Genomic DNA, 18,453 nt, shown 5'->3' with positions numbered 1-18,453 from the left:
TTTAATAAATTATGACAAAAGTGTTAAGTTTATAAACAACTTGATAAGGTGTCAAAAGAAGAAAAAACTATATTTTATATGTATATATAAATAAATATACTAAACTAATGAATACTGATGAGGTGGATTTATTTTTGGTAGACATAAAGAGTTATATTTGTTTGAAAGATGACAATATATCGTTATTAGAGAAAATCAACTCATCAAAATTAACACTCGATCCATTAACCTAAAGGAAACTTCATCTCCCCGAGGCTGCCACAGATCCGGTGGGTCTCCTTGATAGCACAAAACAGCAGAAGTTACACTTACACCTTTCACCTCTGCGCACCACAATTGGTAGCATACCACTGTCGCTCTTCTCCCCAGGCCCGAGGCTTGAGAGACGCTATCTTGTTACGATGATTACAGTGAGGAGTGACAGGTTTCTTATAGCTAACTATAGATTTTTGACCTGATTTATGTAAAAAGAGGTTATTCACGATAGCAAACATAATAGTTTTTATATATTAAAATTTTAAACCCAACTTATAAAATAAGAAAACACATCACTTGCTTGTGAAGGAGGTACATGCAAAAACAGAGAGCCCAAAAATAGTTTGGTTAAAGCTAGGATAGATTCTTTCATCCTTCTTGTCCTCGATGTTGCAGATATTGATGTTTCTCCAGTCATAAAATACCACAGTAAATGGAAAATAATGTGATCCAGCCAAAGAACGTAATTTTGTTATAGCTCCCAACTGCATCAACAACTCAGAAGCAGAGTCATGAAGATTAAGGCAGATTTACTCAGAAGCACAGAGTCTGAAAGTCTGAAGTGATTGTTTCTTCTGTAAGACTACGTAGCACCTTCTGAATAAGCTCGTTGTGGAGCTGCACTTTTTGTAACACTTGCTTATGTTTTCTACGCAGTTTCCTAATTTCCATTTCAAGTTGGTTTGCTCGACCTTCTAGGGTATCGGCTTCCTCCTTAGCTGCCAGATACTCTTGTGTATTCTCTGCCGCTCTCTGCCTCTCCTTCTCGAGCAACTTGTTTAACTGGCCCTGGTCTGCTCTAAGACATGATAGCTAGATAGGTGAACCGGGTAAGTTAGAATTAGAGAAAATATGTGACATTGATGAAGAACAGTGTCAGGGATCATAGAAAACATGAGCCTCTAGAACAGTGATCATTTATCAGGTTTGGAGAGGCATTCATTCACAGAGCGCTCTAGCTCTTTAGCGGTGGCATCTTTAGACGATGAACTGTGATGGATTCCTGTTTGGTGAGAATTAAGAATCAAATGGCAATTTTAGAATTACTAAGACAACCTTCCCATCTAGAAGTAGCAAGTCAAGACCCATGAACTCCCCCCACTTTGCTTCACTCCCCAGGCCTCCCAGTAGCAAAGATGAGGCGCCACAACAGTTTGTATACAACGACCAGACTTCAGCTCAGAAATAAGCAGTTTAGAATTCACCATCGTCATAACAATGGTTTAAAAAGAAATTAAAGCAAAGAAGTTAAGAAGTGATGAGATTTGTTGATGCTTTCATCCCTATATATAAGATCAGAAACCTAGAAGAGGTAATAAAGGGAAATTAAGTAGGACGTAATGGGTTTCGTGGATAGGAAGGAAATAATGAGAAGAATTATTGCTTGGTGTAAATGCAGAGTGAAGCGTTTCAATGGAGGTTTTGCAAAGTCGGCTGGAGTTAGGTAAGTGATTCGACGACGACGGTAAGAGATGAGGTAACATTTTGGGCTTAGAAGAGCCGAAAGCCCACAAAATTGTAAGAAAAGCCAGGAAACATACAAAAAGCATTTTTAGCAAAAAAAAAAAAAAAATACAAAAAGCACGGAAACAATAGAAGGAGATTAAATGAAACGCTGGGTATCGTTGGCCAGGACACGTGTCGATTTCTCAAGAGCCGAATTTATGACGTGGAATCATATGTGGCATACCCCAGGAGTGAAAGAACTCTTCTTTATATATAAAGATATGTAGAAAATTCTTTACTAGGATAGCTATTTTTGTGACAAAATTAGGAGAAAAATTTTTCGTTACTTTGAAGAGGAGACAGAACGCCAGATCAAAGATTCATAGAGCGAGTCTTAACGTGGATTGAAGCATCGAAACTCTATAGTTGTATCAGAGATCGAAGAAGAAGACTCTTGGTTTTTCTTTTGTCAAAAATAATCTTCATTTAACTGTCGAAGAAGAACAGAGAACCCTAAAAATCTTGCTGCAAGTCTCGCGGTCTTTGGGTTGAATCACGGGAGTTAAAATAAGGCCCACTAAATCATAAGAAACACATAACAGAAACGCACCAGCCCACACCTTACATGAAACAGTGAGTTTTTACCAACGGGACAGGTGTTGCGCTCTCAGCCTCCGAGTTTATGACATGGAATCTCATGTGACATGACTAAGAAGAGAGAAAACTGTATTATATATATAGATATGTAGAAAATTCTTTACTAGGATAGCTATTTTTGTGACAAAATAGCATCTAAGAAGGAAAATGACCAAAATAGTTTTTTTTTAAAGGATAAAAATATATTTATACCCTATGATTAACTAATATAGACTTAGGAGGGTGTATTGAATCTGACATTTGAATTAATTTGATTTTTAATGAATTTGTAGATGATTGCATGAGAATTTGGTGTGACTTTTGTTAAAACACTCTAGAATCTCATCTAAAACAATGAGATTTGAATTTTTATTTTTATAACTAAGGAATTTCCTCAAACACTCTAAAAACTATTAAAGTACTCTAAAATCTTCAACTTAAATTTTGTTCAATAATAGTGGATTTCAGAGTGTTTTATGAAATGACAAGTTCAATAACACTGAATTTTAAAGTGTTTTTTAAAATCCATGTATGAATAACAGTGGATTTGTCATTTTAATACAAATCACTTGAAACTCTTAGTTGAATACACCCCCCTTAATGTTTAGAGTTAAGGGCTGAGGTTTTGATGATAGAATTTTAAATTTTAAAAAATAAAAAATATTTTTTTTCAAAACAAAAAATGCTATTTTAATCATTTTACTCATTGATGGTTATTTTTGTGAAAAAAACTTAAAAATGACTATTTGTGATTTCTAATATCAATGCTTGACCACTCCTCTCATGTTTCTTATCAGCTCATCAAATTCTCAATATTTTTTGTTGTGTTTGAAGGATTTACTAGGGATCAAGAATCAAAGATGTTTATCGTCTCTCGTTTAGATGATGTCAATTGTCTGACCTCTTTGACCATGGAGGTTTTCATCCCTCCCCTTTATTGTTTCGAACAAGAACATCAATTTGAAGAAGTCTTCTTGTTTGACTGTCCTCTTTCACAACGGTGGTTGAATTTGTGATATCACCTTTGTCTTTAAGCTTTCTCATTTGCTTGTCCAGTGTATTGGTCTATACTTTGTTTGGCTCTTTGTAGCCTTGTTGTATTCTCCATTGATGGAGTTGAACTGTTTTAAGTTTCCATGAAAGTGGTTTGATCAAAACAAAAAAAAAACTAGGGATCAAGAATCAGGCAGCTCGGAAACAACTAGAATCGATGTTTTGATTAGTTACCGAAAAGTCCTGGGAGTTGAGAGCTCTCGGAGAGAATGGTGTATATGAACTACAGTAACACTAATCTTGATTCAAGTCACTTGATAACCTTTTGTAACATATTGCTAACAGTAATATACAGTGAAACCTTTATAAATTAATAATGTTGGGACTACACCCAAACTATAATTTTTTTATTAATTTATAGAGATATTAATTTATCGATATACTGATTGAACCAAAAACTCAATATGAGACTATAAAATTATATTATTTTATAGAGATTTTTAGTGTTTATTAATTTATAGAATATTAATTTAAAGAGATTATACTGTATCACCAAATCTTAGTGTTGTCATGTTTCACCTTGTGATTGCATGAAATTTCTTTTTGGTTAATAGAGAATTTAATACTATGTTTATTGTTTGTTAATAGTTTCATAGTAAGTTCCATCAAAAGTTGTTGATAGAAAAATACCATTTTGTATTATCTTGATTATCTCTTCTTCTAATCATGATTAGTCTAAAACTAAACCATTGTTTTAAGGTTTTCATGGCTATTAGTGAGTAATCTCCTTATAAACTTATGGGTTAGGTAGATTAGGGTGAAAGGTGGAGGATTAATGATGCCTAGAACTAGATTAATAATGTTTCTTACAAATGAGATGTGCTTAATGCTAGAGTAGACTTGATCTCTCTATTTCTAGATCTTGGATTATTTCATGCCCGAAAGGTGTTCGATGAAATGTCTGATTGTCTCATATTGTGTTTTGCTGCTTGACCGACGAGAATCGCTGCATTAAGGGCACTTCGACTATTATGACTTGTTTGAATGCATACTTGAGTGTAGTTGACCAGCGAGAGTTGATGTATTGATGCATGACTAGTGTAGGAGTTATTATCACGAGAGTGGATTAACTTATCATTGCGCTCCTAGTTTAAAGAAACTCATTAGTTGACTTTGGTCTGAAGCCTATCACCCGAAATCGATTACCTTGTCCCATGAGTTTAGCCTTTAAACTTGATTATCTTGATTATAATCTGTTCTCACTTAAGTTTGTTGTCTGAAACTTAGTTCATTATTCTAAAACCAACTTGATTTGCTTAGATTAAATGACTTCCTGTATTCTCCATGCTTTAGACAATCGTAGGTTGGATTGACATCTTTACTACTACATCGACACTGTTGTACTTGCAGCAGAGTGGTAGAGAGAAAAAAACCTTTACCCACATCACTAGCTTATTTGGATAATTAGAAGGAATAATTATATGTCAATGACTATGATACTTCACCTCTTTAGTATTTCTTCAAGTAATATCTGATGACTACATGTTTAATTTGATTAAAAATTCTGTAAATACTTTTACTACTATAATGAGTACATATTGACCAATTACAAATGCTCATAAAGTAATTTAATCGATCGTAAACATAAAGGTTAGAAAAATGAGCCTTAAAAACTGTAATATATATATATATAGGCTCCAAACAAAGGTTTAATCAAATCCGTAAGGCTAAAATTAAAGCTTACCCAAAAGCGAAATCCCTTAACTGCAATGAAATTCCAGTAGAACATTACTAAGGTTAAGATTAAAGCTTACCTAAAACAAAATCTACTAACTGCTATCAAACTCCACTTTTTATAAATGAAAATAAAAACTTATTTGCAAAGTGGTACTATTTGTTTATGGGGTAAGAACCGAACCGTAAGAATTGAAAACTCCGTCGATTGCATTCTTGATGGAGATCACTGCGAGATAATGTTCATAAAAGACCATTTATCAAATACATAGTGTTACAATAATTTTTCAAATAGTTAATTGCACTTACCACTTATGTTCGCCGTTACATTGCTCCCAACCGAGTGAAAAAAATGCACTAAGTATGGCCTTCGTGTAAGCTGATTAACGGGTAACTTCACATAAGTACTCAACCATAGTTTCAAGCTTCATCGTTGGTGCCATAGTTGCTTGTACCACTGTAGATGTTGACGACATCCGTTGTGATGCTCTTCATGTTGAAAACCGTTGTTAATTACCTAACTAGATTTGATGAGCTCTCAACCATTTCAAGCTTCTCAAATGATGTCTCTTTTCCTAAAAACTTATGACTATACACTTCTACTTTAAGTAGGGAACTACTGTTGATGGAAAACTTACATGCAGAGCCGTGCCTGAGATTTATTGGCACTCAAGCAAAAAAAAATTGTTGGCCCACTATATGTACTTATGAAACAAAATTAAAAGAATCCATGCCAAAGGTTCGAACTCACAACATCAATTTACACAAATGAACTCATAACCACATGTGCTGCTAAATATTTTACGTCACAAATTGGCCCTCTAAATATATAAACTCCATCTGAACTAGAAGCACATGCTTGATGTGCTTAGTGTCAGGCAGGCCCGTCTCATTATCTTTATGGGCCCTGTACATATTTCATATGAATAACAAAACAATTATCTGAAAAGACCATAGAATCCTAGATTGTTTAAAAAAAACCCTAAATTATACCTAAAATTATTTAAAATATTTTTGGGCCCTGTGCAAATGCTCCATCAGCACACCCTTAGAGACGGCTTGGTGTCAGGCACGACCCTGCTTACATTAGTGTTTTTTTTCTCTTATATTCCCTCAGCGCAATGGTTAGTTACGCATATCTGTAAAAGTCAACGGCACAAAACAAAACAAAACAACTGACCTAATTAGTAACAGAGGCGGACCCACGTGATGGCTTGTGGGGTCACTTGACATCACAAATATGCTATAATATAAATTTTGTAAGCTGTGCACCGTAGATGACGGTAGCTTATTTGGTTGAAAAGAGTATACTCAAACCCCTAAATCTGGGTTCAAATTCCCTCTATGACATTTTTTTGACCCCACATAAATCCTTTTCTGGGTTTGCCACTGGTTAGTAAAGTCATGCTCTATCTCCAGATTGCAGCAAAGAGCTTTTCTGCTTACTGTTAGCTCAATCAATAACATTGGCGTTTTGGAGCAGTTGGACGGGAAGACAATGAAGAGCCTTTCAAGGATTACTTGCGGGACAAGTAAAATAGAAGAAACTTGCTTTTTGAAGAGGTAACTTGGAACCAAAGAATTCTAACGGGCTTATTTTGACCAAACTTAAAAAAAAAAAGCGTAAACGTCTTCCACCAGGTAAATGGTCCGTATAAGAATTATCTCTCTCTCTCTGTTCGAGGATAAAGTTATATTTCCACCCTCGCATCGATAGGGCTCGTGATTCGTGATCAATGATATCATGTAACAAGCATATAAAAGAAATATACCAAAGCAAATGAATTGAAAAATTAAAAAAACCAGCAAAAGCATGCTGTAAGGTTTAAACGTCGATTTACTATGTTAAACCTTCGTTCCTTAAAGCTAGAATTCGTTTAGCTATGTTACTTGATCGATTAACCTCAATACTAACTTGTGTTCTGTTTGTTTGTTTGTAGGAGATAAGACACAGCAAGTTTGTTTACCCAGTTCCCGTGAAAGTACGTCTGGGGGAAGAACAGAGTCTTCCAATTCACTAACTCAAAGAGAAAGAATTAATACAAGGGTTGTGGCCTTAAACTTATAAACGCCAAAGCTTAATCAAGAGCTAAACACCTAGCTCTCTTCTTCTGATTGAACTTAGCCTTCAGGTAAACACAAACGATCTCTCAACCAAGACAATTTGCTCTTTCACCTGAACCTCTCAATCTGTTGTTGTTGCCGCGCACCTCAAGTCACCAACGCGATCTTCTTTTATACTCAGGTTTTATGAAACAAAACCTAGAAGCTGACGTGGGCCTCAGTACAACAAATACTCTGGAGGCCTGTTCCACTTCTCTGTGGGCTTCAGACACTTCAGCCCAAGTTCAAGATGGAGACAACAAACCCGACAAACTCCACCTTTGTCTCTATCGGAATCTTCGAGAAAGCTCAAACAGTCTTCCTCCACACCGACCCTTGTTTCTCTGTCTCCTCGAACATTCACCGGTGAATCTCTACCAATTCTCCTGTGCAACTTCTTTAGGCTCTTCCACAGCCATCTCTTCAGCTTCCCATCTCACATGCACCTGGAGATGATATGTTATATCCGCCGAAATGAAAACTTCAGCTCGCGACTTTTACTAGCCACTTAATTCAGTGACAAGTCCGATCTACTCCACCGCAGACCCTTTCACCAGTACCTGATTTCGCTTCTATCAGAAGACCATTAAGAGCTCAGCAACAGCGAGATTCGTCGACTAATCTCTCGTTTGTACGCTCTCAAGTTTAAGACTTTTCCAAGCTTCGATCTTCATTCTTCAGCTTACCAACCAATCTCTGGTAAAATACTGATCCTTTTAAAAAAAATTACTTTTCTCCTTCTGAAACAATAACTTGTACACGCTCTCAATATCTTTGTTCAATCTGCAGTTTGTCGAAGACATCAAGATCCAAACTTCAAGTTATCTTTCTGTGAGGTAACCTTATCGTAGCAGTAGTGTGTCAACCCTAGTGAAAACCCGTAAGGATTTACACTGCTAAAAACCAATAAGTTACTTGCGTTAAGAATACCATTAATCTCTGAGAAAACCATAGAATATCCTTAACAGAAAAAAAAACCTTTATCCTGCTGATACCGTAGATAAATCTCCTTTCAAACTTTACCATTTGATAGTTCTGTGTGTTGATTTCCTGTTACCGATACTAATCAACCTCAGTATCTGTTTGTATCCCTTTTGCGAGGTCCTTCAATCAACCAAACCAGGAACCTCGGGATGCTTCATGTCTACTACCGGATTACCTTGAGAAGTCCGAGACACTTCTCGAAACTCTTCCCAGGTAAACTTTTTGTCAACATATCTGCCGCATTCTCAGTAGTGTGAACCTTTTGTACCTTGACTGAACCTTGCTCAACAATGTCGCGTATGAAATGATATTTCCTTGCAATGTGTTTAGTTCTGTTATGATGCACACTATTCTTTGCTAGGCAGATTGCACTTTGTGAGTCACAGTTTAGTTTGAATGAGTCTGTCTTGAATCCTAGTTCTTCACACATAGATAATAGCCAGATACCTTCTTTAGTAGCTTCTGCTAGAGCCATGTATTCTGCTTCTGTGGTAGATAGGGCAACTACTTGCTGTAAACATGATCTCCAACTGACCGTATTGCCACCAACTCTAAACACATATGCTGAAACTGATCTTCTTTTGTCCAAATCCGCAGAATAGTCTGAATCTGAGAATCCCTCTACATCAAACTCCTCTGTTTTCGTAAACGTTAGACACACATTTGAAGCACCGTTTAAATATCTTAGGATCCATTTCACAGCTTCCCAGTGACTCCTACCGGGATTTGCCATGAATCGACTTACCACTCCAATGGCATATCCCAAATCTGGTCTTGAGCCGACCATTGCATACATTAAGCTTCCTACTGCGCTTGCATAGGGAACTGTATCCATCGCATCTCTCTCTGCTTCTATTTCTTCAGGTCTTAGGCTTCTTAGTTTAAACAGAGAATTGCTAGGTGTCACAACTGCTTTACTCTCCTCCATGTTGAATGTTCTTAGAACTTGCTTGATATATCTTTCCTGTGAAAGCTTTAGCACTCCATTCTTTCGATTTCTTTTGATGTCCATTCCAAGAATTCTGGATGCTGGTCCAAGATCTTTCATCTCAAACATCTTGTTTAAATTCTTCTTAAGACAGTTTATCTTACCAATGTCTCTAGCTGCCACGAGCATATCATCAACATAGAGTAGTAGATAGATCATATCCTCCACTGTCGTTCCTTTTGTGTATACGCACGGATCCTTAGAACAGCGTGTGAATCCCTGAGACATCATGAACTCATTAAACTTTTGGTTCCATTGTCTAGGGGACTGTTTAAGTCCGTATAGGGATTTCTTTAGAAGGCACACCATTTCTTCTTTTCCCTTTTCTATAAACTCTTCAGGTTGCTCCATGTAGATTTTCTCATCAAGAACCCCATGTAGAAAAGCTGTTTTCACATCAAGTTGTTCCAGTTCCAAATCATAGTTAACCACTATAGACAGCATGATTCTTATCGACACATGTTTAACCACCGGTGCAAATATTTCATTATAGTCAATTCCTTCAACTTGAGCGTATCCTTTTCCTACTAGACGTGCTTTGAATCTAGGATCCTCGATCCCTGGAATCCCTTCTTTGTACTTATAAATCCACTTACAACCAATCACCCTTTGTTTCTCTGGTCTTGGAACTAGAGTAAATGTATCATTCTTGTCAAAAGATAATTTCTCTTCTGTCATGGCTTCCTTCCACTTTTTCCAGTGTTTGCTACGCTTAGCCTCAGCAACTGTTCTTGGCTCATCCAGCTCGATGATCGTAGCACAGGCCATTGCATATGCGATGACAGAATCCCCATCCTCGTACCTTGATGGTGGTCTGATCACTCTCCGTTCTCTATCTCTTGCTAATACATAGTCATCTAAGTCTAGATGTTCAGTCTGTTCCAAATCTTCTCCCTCAGAGTCTTCATCGGTTTCACTTGAAGACTTTGAACTTTCTTGTTCTGAATCTACTCCACCTTGACCAATAGACTCTGCATTTTCTGAATCAGCTTCATCTTGACTGGTAAAACCTTGAGTTGATGGTCCTTGTATTAATTCGGTTCTGAAAGTCACTTTCTTAGGTTTCTTAGTTTTCTCAATCTTCTTCTCTGAATCATGATACAGCTTATCCTCATCAAATACAACGTTTCTGCTGTTAGAGCATTTACCATCTTCTGGAATCCACACTCTGTAACCTTTGACTCCTTGAGGATATCCCACGAAAACTCCTTTAACAGCCCTAGGACTCATCTTGTCCTGTGTTATGTGAACATACGCCACACATCCAAACCTTCTTAAGTGACTGTAATCAACTCTCGACTCTGTCCATAACTCTTCTGGGATTTTAAACTTCAATGCTGCATTTGGTGACCTGTTTATTAGATATACTGCAGTACAAGCAGCTTCCGCCCAAAACGATTTTTCCAATCCTGACTCTGCTAACATGCATTGAATCTTCTCAGCTATAGTTCGATTCATTCTTTCTGCCACCCCATTCTGTTGTGGGGTGTAAGTGCACGTTTTGTGCCTTTTAACTCCAGAATCACTGCACAACTTATCCATTCTGGCATTACAGAACTCTAGACCGTTGTCTGTTCGTAGATATTTCAACCTTTTCTTTGTAGTGTTTTCAACAAGTACCTTCCATTCTGAAAAATTCTCATACACTTCATCTTTGCTTCTTAGAAACCTGATCCATACCTTTCTAGAATAGTCATCTATGAAAGTTAGGAAATATCTGCAGCCTGATAAGCTTGTTTCATTTGAGACTGATCCCCAAAGATCACTGTGTACATAATCAAGCTTCTCCTTTGATGTGTGTCTGCCCTCCGGGAAACTTTCTTATGAGCTTTGCCAAAGACACATTTTTCACAGAAATCCAAAGTGTGAACTTCTTTTGGATTCAAATAACCTCCCTTAACCAAGAGATTCATGTTCTTCAAACTCATATGCCCTAGTCTGGAATGCCATCTATTCGTTAGGTTTGTCTCAGCTCTAGCCACTGATACTTCTCCTTTTATGACAGATCCCTGTAGATAGTATAAGCCATCTTGATATTTTCCAGACAGTACTTTCTTACCTTCTCGATAGAAGGTGACTTTAAAATTTTCCCCTTCATACTTGCATCCATTTTTCTCCAATTGTCCGTAGGAGATAAGATTTCTGCCCATTGTTGGCATGTATCTCACATCACTCAGAATGACTTGAGCTCCTTCAGAATTTATAATTTTTATTTTTCCAATACCTTTGACTTCACACTGGGTGTTGTTTCCCAGTAAGACTTTTCCACCGTCTACTTCCTTGAAGTCAAATAGTACCTCCCTCTCCGGTGTGATATGGAAAGTGCAGCCAGAATCCATTACCCATTCCTTCATAGGATCGTGAGCGCTTGCGGTTAGGATCATGGGTTGCTCTTTGTCATGAGCAACATTAACAGATTCATTCGATTTCCAGTTCTTGTCTGGACAATCTTTCTTGAAATGACCCTCTTTGCCGCATGTCCAGCATTCTCTGGGTTTTCCTGAACCTCTTGGTCTTGACTTTGATCTGTTTCTGCTTTTAGATCTACCTTTCCATTTACTTTGCGGTTTAGACTCTGATCTTCCTCTTTCTGCTATTAGACCTTCTGCATTTGATTTTGTTTTTCCAAAAAGTCCAGCTTCTTTTAGCTCAACTTCTTTTGCATATGCAGATGAGGTAACTTCTTGCAGTGTCAGAGTTTCTTTGTCGTTCCCGTACTTGAGAGTATGTACTAAAGAATCAAACTGCTTGGGCAAGCTTGACAGAACCTGTATTGCTTGATCTTCATCGCTGATTGTGATGTTCAAGCTTTCCAGATCATCTACCAACCTCAAGAAACCATCGAGGTTTTCTTCTATACTTCGATGCTCTTCCTTCTTGAAACTAGCGAACCGTTGTTTTAAGTAGATTCTGTTAGGTAATGTCTTAGTTTGGTAGTCCTTTTCTAGTGCTTTCCATACCCCTAGTGCAGTAGTCTGTTTCATAACCTTTCGTAGCACCAGGTTTCCAAGACTAGCACAAATCATGTTTTTAGCACGCTTGTCCATCTCCTTCCGAGTAAGAACCCCTGTACCGGGTTTAGTCTCCTTATCACCATCCTTGTCTTTCTCTGATGTAGAACTAGTGTCCTCTTCATTAAGCACACTGTCAAGATCAGCATTCTCAAGTTGCATCTGCATCTTGAATTTCCACATTCCAAAATCTCCTTTTCCATCAAACTTTTCCACCTCAATCTTGACTTTAGACTTCTTCATGATCTCACTAACAATCGTGAAATCAACACCAGCTAAAGTCTAGGTTTAATAACCACCAGAACGCAGCTGAGACCGCTGAAACCGTTCTTTTATAAACCTAACCTGAGAGCTCTGATACCACTTGTAAGGTTTAAACGTCGATTTACTATGTTAAACCTTCGTTCCTTAAAGCTAGAATTCGTTTAGCTATGTTACTTGATCGATTAACCTCAATACTAACTTGTGTTCTGTTTGTTTGTTTGTAGGAGATAAGACACAGCAAGTTTGTTTACCCAGTTCCCGTGAAAGTACGTCTGGGGGAAGAACAGAGTCTTCCAATTCACTAACTCAAAGAGAAAGAATTAATACAAGGGTTGTGGCCTTAAACTTATAAACGCCAAAGCTTAATCAAGAGCTAAACACCTAGCTCTCTTCTTCTGATTGAACTTAGCCTTCAGGTAAACACAAACGATCTCTCAACCAAGACAATTTGCTCTTTCACCTGAACCTCTCAATCTGTTGTTGTTGCCGCGCACCTCAAGTCACCAACGCGATCTTCTTTTATACTCAGGTTTTATGAAACAAAACCTAGAAGCTGACGTGGGCCTCAGTACAACAAATACTCTGGAGGCCTGTTCCACTTCTCTGTGGGCTTCAGACACTTCAGCCCAAGTTCAAGATGGAGACAACAAACCCGACACATGCAATAATACTCAATATTAAAGATATAAAAAAAATATCCAAGTTTAATATTCCCGCATCATAAGCGGGCCAAGCCTTAGTAATAAGATAGAAGAGATATAATAACTAAACGATTATTGTTCAACCGATTAACTAGTTAATTTAATTAGTCATACGTGTCAGTCTTACATTGAAATTAAAAAATATGTTGGTTTAATTCGATTTTTATATCTCACTAGAAACATTTAATATTAACTATATGATATCATATGATATTAACTAAAGCAAGGTGACTATTTATTATATATTATTTCCTTAAATAAAACATACGGAATTACTTAATGTGATTATGATATATATAGTAATTAATGATTTTAAATAATAAAGATTTGCTAATAATTTGTATGCTTTTTATTATTTTTGTTTAATTCTTTACTATTAAAATAAATTACACAATTACATTAATCATATATTAAAAATTTAGATTTTTTTTTGTATATATATGTTGTATTTTGAATTTTTCAAAATGAGTATAAATTACTATAACTGTTAAAAGTCTCACATAAATTTTTGTGATCAAAGTTTACATTTTTTTCTATAATAAGATACAATGATAATAAAATAATATAAATAAATAATTTTATTTTAATAGGTGTTTATGTTAATGTATATATATACTTTATATTGTCTAAATTTAATTATATATCATATACGATAAATAAGATTGATTGTTTTGATTTATTTATTCTAAAATGATTGCAAATAAATAAAAGCGGCCATTTGATTTATATGTGCAAGCCAATTTATTACATAATAGTAACTGATTTCTTAGTTATTTAATATATAATTATTATTTATATTATTTCATAATATGCAGAAAAATATAAAATAAGTATTTATTCTGCACAAGACGCAGATCTTAACCTAAGTATGTATCTCTTTAATAATTTTGAATCTTAAACATTTTCTAAATCTCAAGCCAAAATAAAAGAAAGAAATGAGAATAAACACAAAAATCAATATTTATATCGAGCAATAACCAAAGCGACACAAAAAGGAAAAAAAAAAATCGAAGATAGATATGATTGACACGTGAACGTAAACTTTTCATAACCATAATTAATTTTTAAATTGCTAAATCATGATATAAAATCGAGCTGACATAGTTTTATTGTAACCAAATAGTAGGCATGAGATTCTTCGGCCTATACGTTCGGTTTTTATGCGATAAATAATATTTTGACCTAAAATATTTTTAAAAATGAGATCAGTTCATTAGCAAACAAATTATGTAATTAACAAAAAAAGTTTAAAAAAATTATTTAATAGCCAAATATATTAATTCAATCAATAATATAAATTTGTTTCCATACGATATTTTTTAAATAATTTTCATATAAATTTACTTTGCGCAAGACACATGTCTTATCCTAGTACAACTAATATTTAGCGAACAAAACTTGGGTTTACCTCGTCGTTGTGGTGAATTCTCTAATTCACCTCACTGACTAGAACCTATCAAAATGTCATATAGGATTAGTGAAAAAATGAATAAAACTAAAAAAAAAATAGCCAAAAAGAAAAAAGAAGACGTAGCCGTTAATGAAGAATATACGTGATCTTTGTTTTATCTCTTAGGTTTTGAGCTTCAATCCAAGATTGTTTTTGATTTTGTCACCAAGGAGCTTCAAATCGATGACAGGCTCTCACACTGCAAGTATCTTTCTTCTATTGTCTTCTTATCTTCTTTTTGTTTTAGTTTCCAGTTATATGTTTGTGTATCTGTGTGCTTTAGATTTGGGACACTGATGAATGGATCCGTAAGACTTTAAACTTTGAGATATATTACACGGAGTTTTTCTTACTACTTTAACAACTGGTGCAAGCAAATCTTTGAACCACCAAAAGATCAAAAGACTGAAGAAAACTAATGGCACAAATCAATCATAGCTAACACATATGTTTCGCTTCAGCAAGCACATCCTTCTCTTTGCTCAGGCTCCGAACCAGACTCTGGAATCCCCTGGAAATGTCTGCCAAATTCAAGAAAAATGTTTCGATGGAACAGTTTCATCATCCACGAGCACGACCCTTTTAGAATCTTTTTTAGCCTTAGGATAATAAGAGGTATCTTGGTCGCCCTCATTGGCCAGGGCAAGTTTTGCGTCAGAATAATTCATCTACATTGTAATCTTCTTTAGCCGTTGTCTCGTAATAGCATATGTTTCCCTTGTGAGCACACCATTGTCTAGCTTTCTTCTCTACACCTAAAGTTAATGTTATCAACACAAGGAACATAACACTTAGTTATTACAAACATTTACAATTGTTATAATAATCATATTATATCATTCGTAATAATAACAAGCAATATGAACGGGAATGCCGTTGGATCCTGTGGGCTAGCCTAAGAATTTTCTAGAAAAATATTGGAGAAGAAAGGTAGAAAGTGCAAAAGAACCTGCCACAACAATCTGCACCTCTATAGAATCAAATGACTTGAGGTAGTTAACATCATAAACAAGCACACAACAATCTGCAGCTGTATAAAAAGCGACACCGAGACGTAATAACATCTCTTTCCCAACAGTGTCCCAAATCTAACACACACAGACACAAACATATAGACTGGAAACTAAACAAAAAGAAGATCAGAAGACAAGAGAAGAAACATACTTGCCCTGTTCGAGCCTATCATCGATCTGTGTTGGAACTCGTTTTTGACAAAGTGATGTAGACCATTTTTCCGATGGTTTTTTTGACGGAGACGTCTGTCGGAAGGACCAAAATTTGGGCACGATATAATCGTCACTGTGAACACTATGAGTTAGTGTATTTGTTGGTCAAAATCGGAATTGTGTTGAATGAGAAATGGAGGTCCAAAGTGAATGACATACAAAGCTTGCAAAGCTTTTAGTTTGGTTAATATAGAAATCTACATTATAATATGGTAGTTGCATCACTCCTGATGCGACACATCAGCAGATAAGTGGGCCCCACTTTTAAAAAATATAAAAAATGTCAAGCATGTGGTTCGAACCCGGGTTACTGTGATATAAAAACCAACATTTATACCACTAGACTAAATGATGCTTTGTACATTGATGACCGAAACTAATATATCTACATTATAATATGGCAGTTGCATAATTCCTGATGCGACACGTCAGCAGATAAGTGGGCCCTACTTTTAAAAAATGTAAAAAATGCCAAGCATGTGGTTCGAATCCGAGTTACTGTGATATAAATACCAACATTTATACCACTAGACTAAAGGATGCTTTGTACATTGATAACCGAAACTAATATATATTTATGAAGCTCATCTGTTTTATTTTTTAATGGGCCTATGTAAAAACACTCAATCGACCAAGTTATCATTCAAGCCCACTAATATTGATAATTAGCAAATTACGGATCATCATCACTCTTGCCCCTCTGTCAATCATGCTGACGTTCCGTATGAACCCTAATTTAGAGCTTCAGGAGTTCACCCAGCCTTTGCTAAAAAAAAAAGAGTTCACCCAGCCTCCGTCACATCTATCATCACTTCTAATAAATGTATTCACTATGTTGAACTAAGCATACTTTTCTCACTTCTGCCGTTTCAGGTATCCATCGGCCCACTACTATAAATAAGTGGCAAATAACGCTATTTTCACTCACTATTTTTACTTCCCAGTTATGCCTAATGTTGATTTTCTCAGCGATGTCGCGAAACTTTGTTTCCATGGCTCGATGAGATACTGTGATGTTTTATTGGAATAATAATTTCAAGTATTACGTGGTTATGCTGATGTATCGTATCAGATGGAGAACATATTGGAATTTCTAGGCTAGAACAAGTTTTAGTTGATCACAAGACTGGCCGAAAGCAATATTCTTTGAGTTTACTCCAGACCTATATATTAACTTCAGGTTAGAATTTTTGTCATATAAGTTTGTATAGGTTAGCAGTTTCGGTTATATGTTCTCCCGATTATGATTGAATCCTACTTTTGTTTTTCTTTCCTTGGTTAGGTAAATATCTTTGCCAAGGCTGATGACCTTCAGAATCAGGCTCAACCTCTTGAAGATTTTGCAAGAAGGCTTAAACCGAAGGTATTTAGTAAATGTTGAATCTTGTCAGAAAGATTTAGTTCTTTGATTTCGTCTTCATGTGTATATTTTTACGTGCAGCTTATGTTTATATTTGGGACCCTATATTAACTAAGATTAACTAACCGACGAAATCTGTAGGAAAAAAGTGTGGTGACTGTGGTAGGAAAGACTTTTGATCAGTTGGTATCAAACTGTCCTGATAATGTTCATCTTGAAGTAAGTAAAACCAAAAGACCACTCTGCTAAACCAAAGATTTTATTAATCAAAACCGAAATAAAAACTCATGGATCGTGTGGGGGAAACTAAAAACAGGTACATAAACCATGGTGTTGAATTCTGAGGCACTGAGAAGCACATGTCGTGAAGTTGGCTAAGCATTTCAAAGGCTTTGAGAATTTTATTTGTAAGAATTTATGCATCGGAAAATGAGCAGCCTAAACTACATGTGAATTAAATCTTACCTAAAACCAAGATAGGTGATTCCCAAATCATGACCTGATCTTTATTAATGACAGGTTAATGATTATCTGACGACATTTCTCTACAAATTTGGTAGAAATGAGAAGCAGAATAACTCTTTTCATAGAGCTTCACTAGCTCAAGCCCTTTTCGCTTTCACTACTTTTTGGTGTATCTTAACAAGTCTGATTTGCAGTTAAAACTATTAATTAAATTGAGCTCCCAGAACATGGCTGTATTCATCAACGAAAAGTTAAAACCAAAAGGTGGTACTGTGAAGGATGAATTATAGTCAAAGGAAATGTAGACATAGGAAGAGACATAATTATTTTAATGTGACATTACATGATTCTAATGTTATAATTAAAATTCACACCCTTTTGACCTCCGGCTCAGAGATGTACGCAGGTACCTGCAATTTATTCATAAGAAAAGATTAAGATAAGACTAGAAGAACACAAAGTTATACTGTACAAAACTTGACAGATAAATCATATATGTGCCATCAATATATGAAAATGAATTACAAATACCAGAAAACGTACAAAATACAAATATAACACATGCAAATAATATGACCTTGCAAGTACGTGCAAATTATAAAACAATATAAGGCGCATAGACGCAAACTGTATATAATACATGCACTTATAACTAAATGACATAGAAAACCCACTAACCCTGCGTAGGCCTGGGCATTTTACCCGGACCCGAAAACCTGGACCGGAACCGACCCGAAAAACCCGGTTCGGGTCGCGTTCGGGTGGCACCATATTACCCTATTGGGTCTTGAGACTACGGACCCGCGGGTAGAGTACCCGACCCGAACCGTACCCTAT

The 18,453-nt window shown here is 36.0% G+C and overlaps 1 long non-coding RNA gene and 1 pseudogene across 3 annotated transcripts; one reads left to right on the top strand and one right to left on the bottom strand.

Moving 5' to 3' along the window:
* Positions 1-7,056: 7,056 nt before the first annotated feature.
* LOC106295511 lies at positions 7,057-13,067 on the top strand. 3 transcript variants are annotated; one of them, XR_001261018.1, is made up of 7 exons: positions 7,057-7,196; positions 7,310-7,866; positions 7,957-8,003; positions 8,244-8,364; positions 11,811-11,985; positions 12,639-12,830; positions 12,944-13,067. It is a non-coding gene; the product is annotated as an uncharacterized LOC106295511 (long non-coding RNA). The 3 variants fall into 3 exon arrangements; XR_001261017.1 differs by lacking the exon at positions 11,811-11,985 and having other exon boundaries at positions 8,269-8,364; XR_001261016.1 differs by lacking the exon at positions 11,811-11,985.
* Positions 13,068-15,022: 1,955 nt separating this feature from the next.
* LOC106339840 lies at positions 15,023-15,751 on the bottom strand (annotated as a pseudogene).
* Positions 15,752-18,453: the final 2,702 nt, after the last annotated feature.

The sequence above is a fragment of the Brassica oleracea genome, chromosome C1 (assembly GCF_000695525.1).
Source record: "Brassica oleracea var. oleracea cultivar TO1000 chromosome C1, BOL, whole genome shotgun sequence".
NCBI classification, from domain to species: domain Eukaryota; kingdom Viridiplantae; phylum Streptophyta; class Magnoliopsida; order Brassicales; family Brassicaceae; genus Brassica; species Brassica oleracea.
This window is presented reverse-complemented; position numbering and strand designations above follow the sequence as displayed.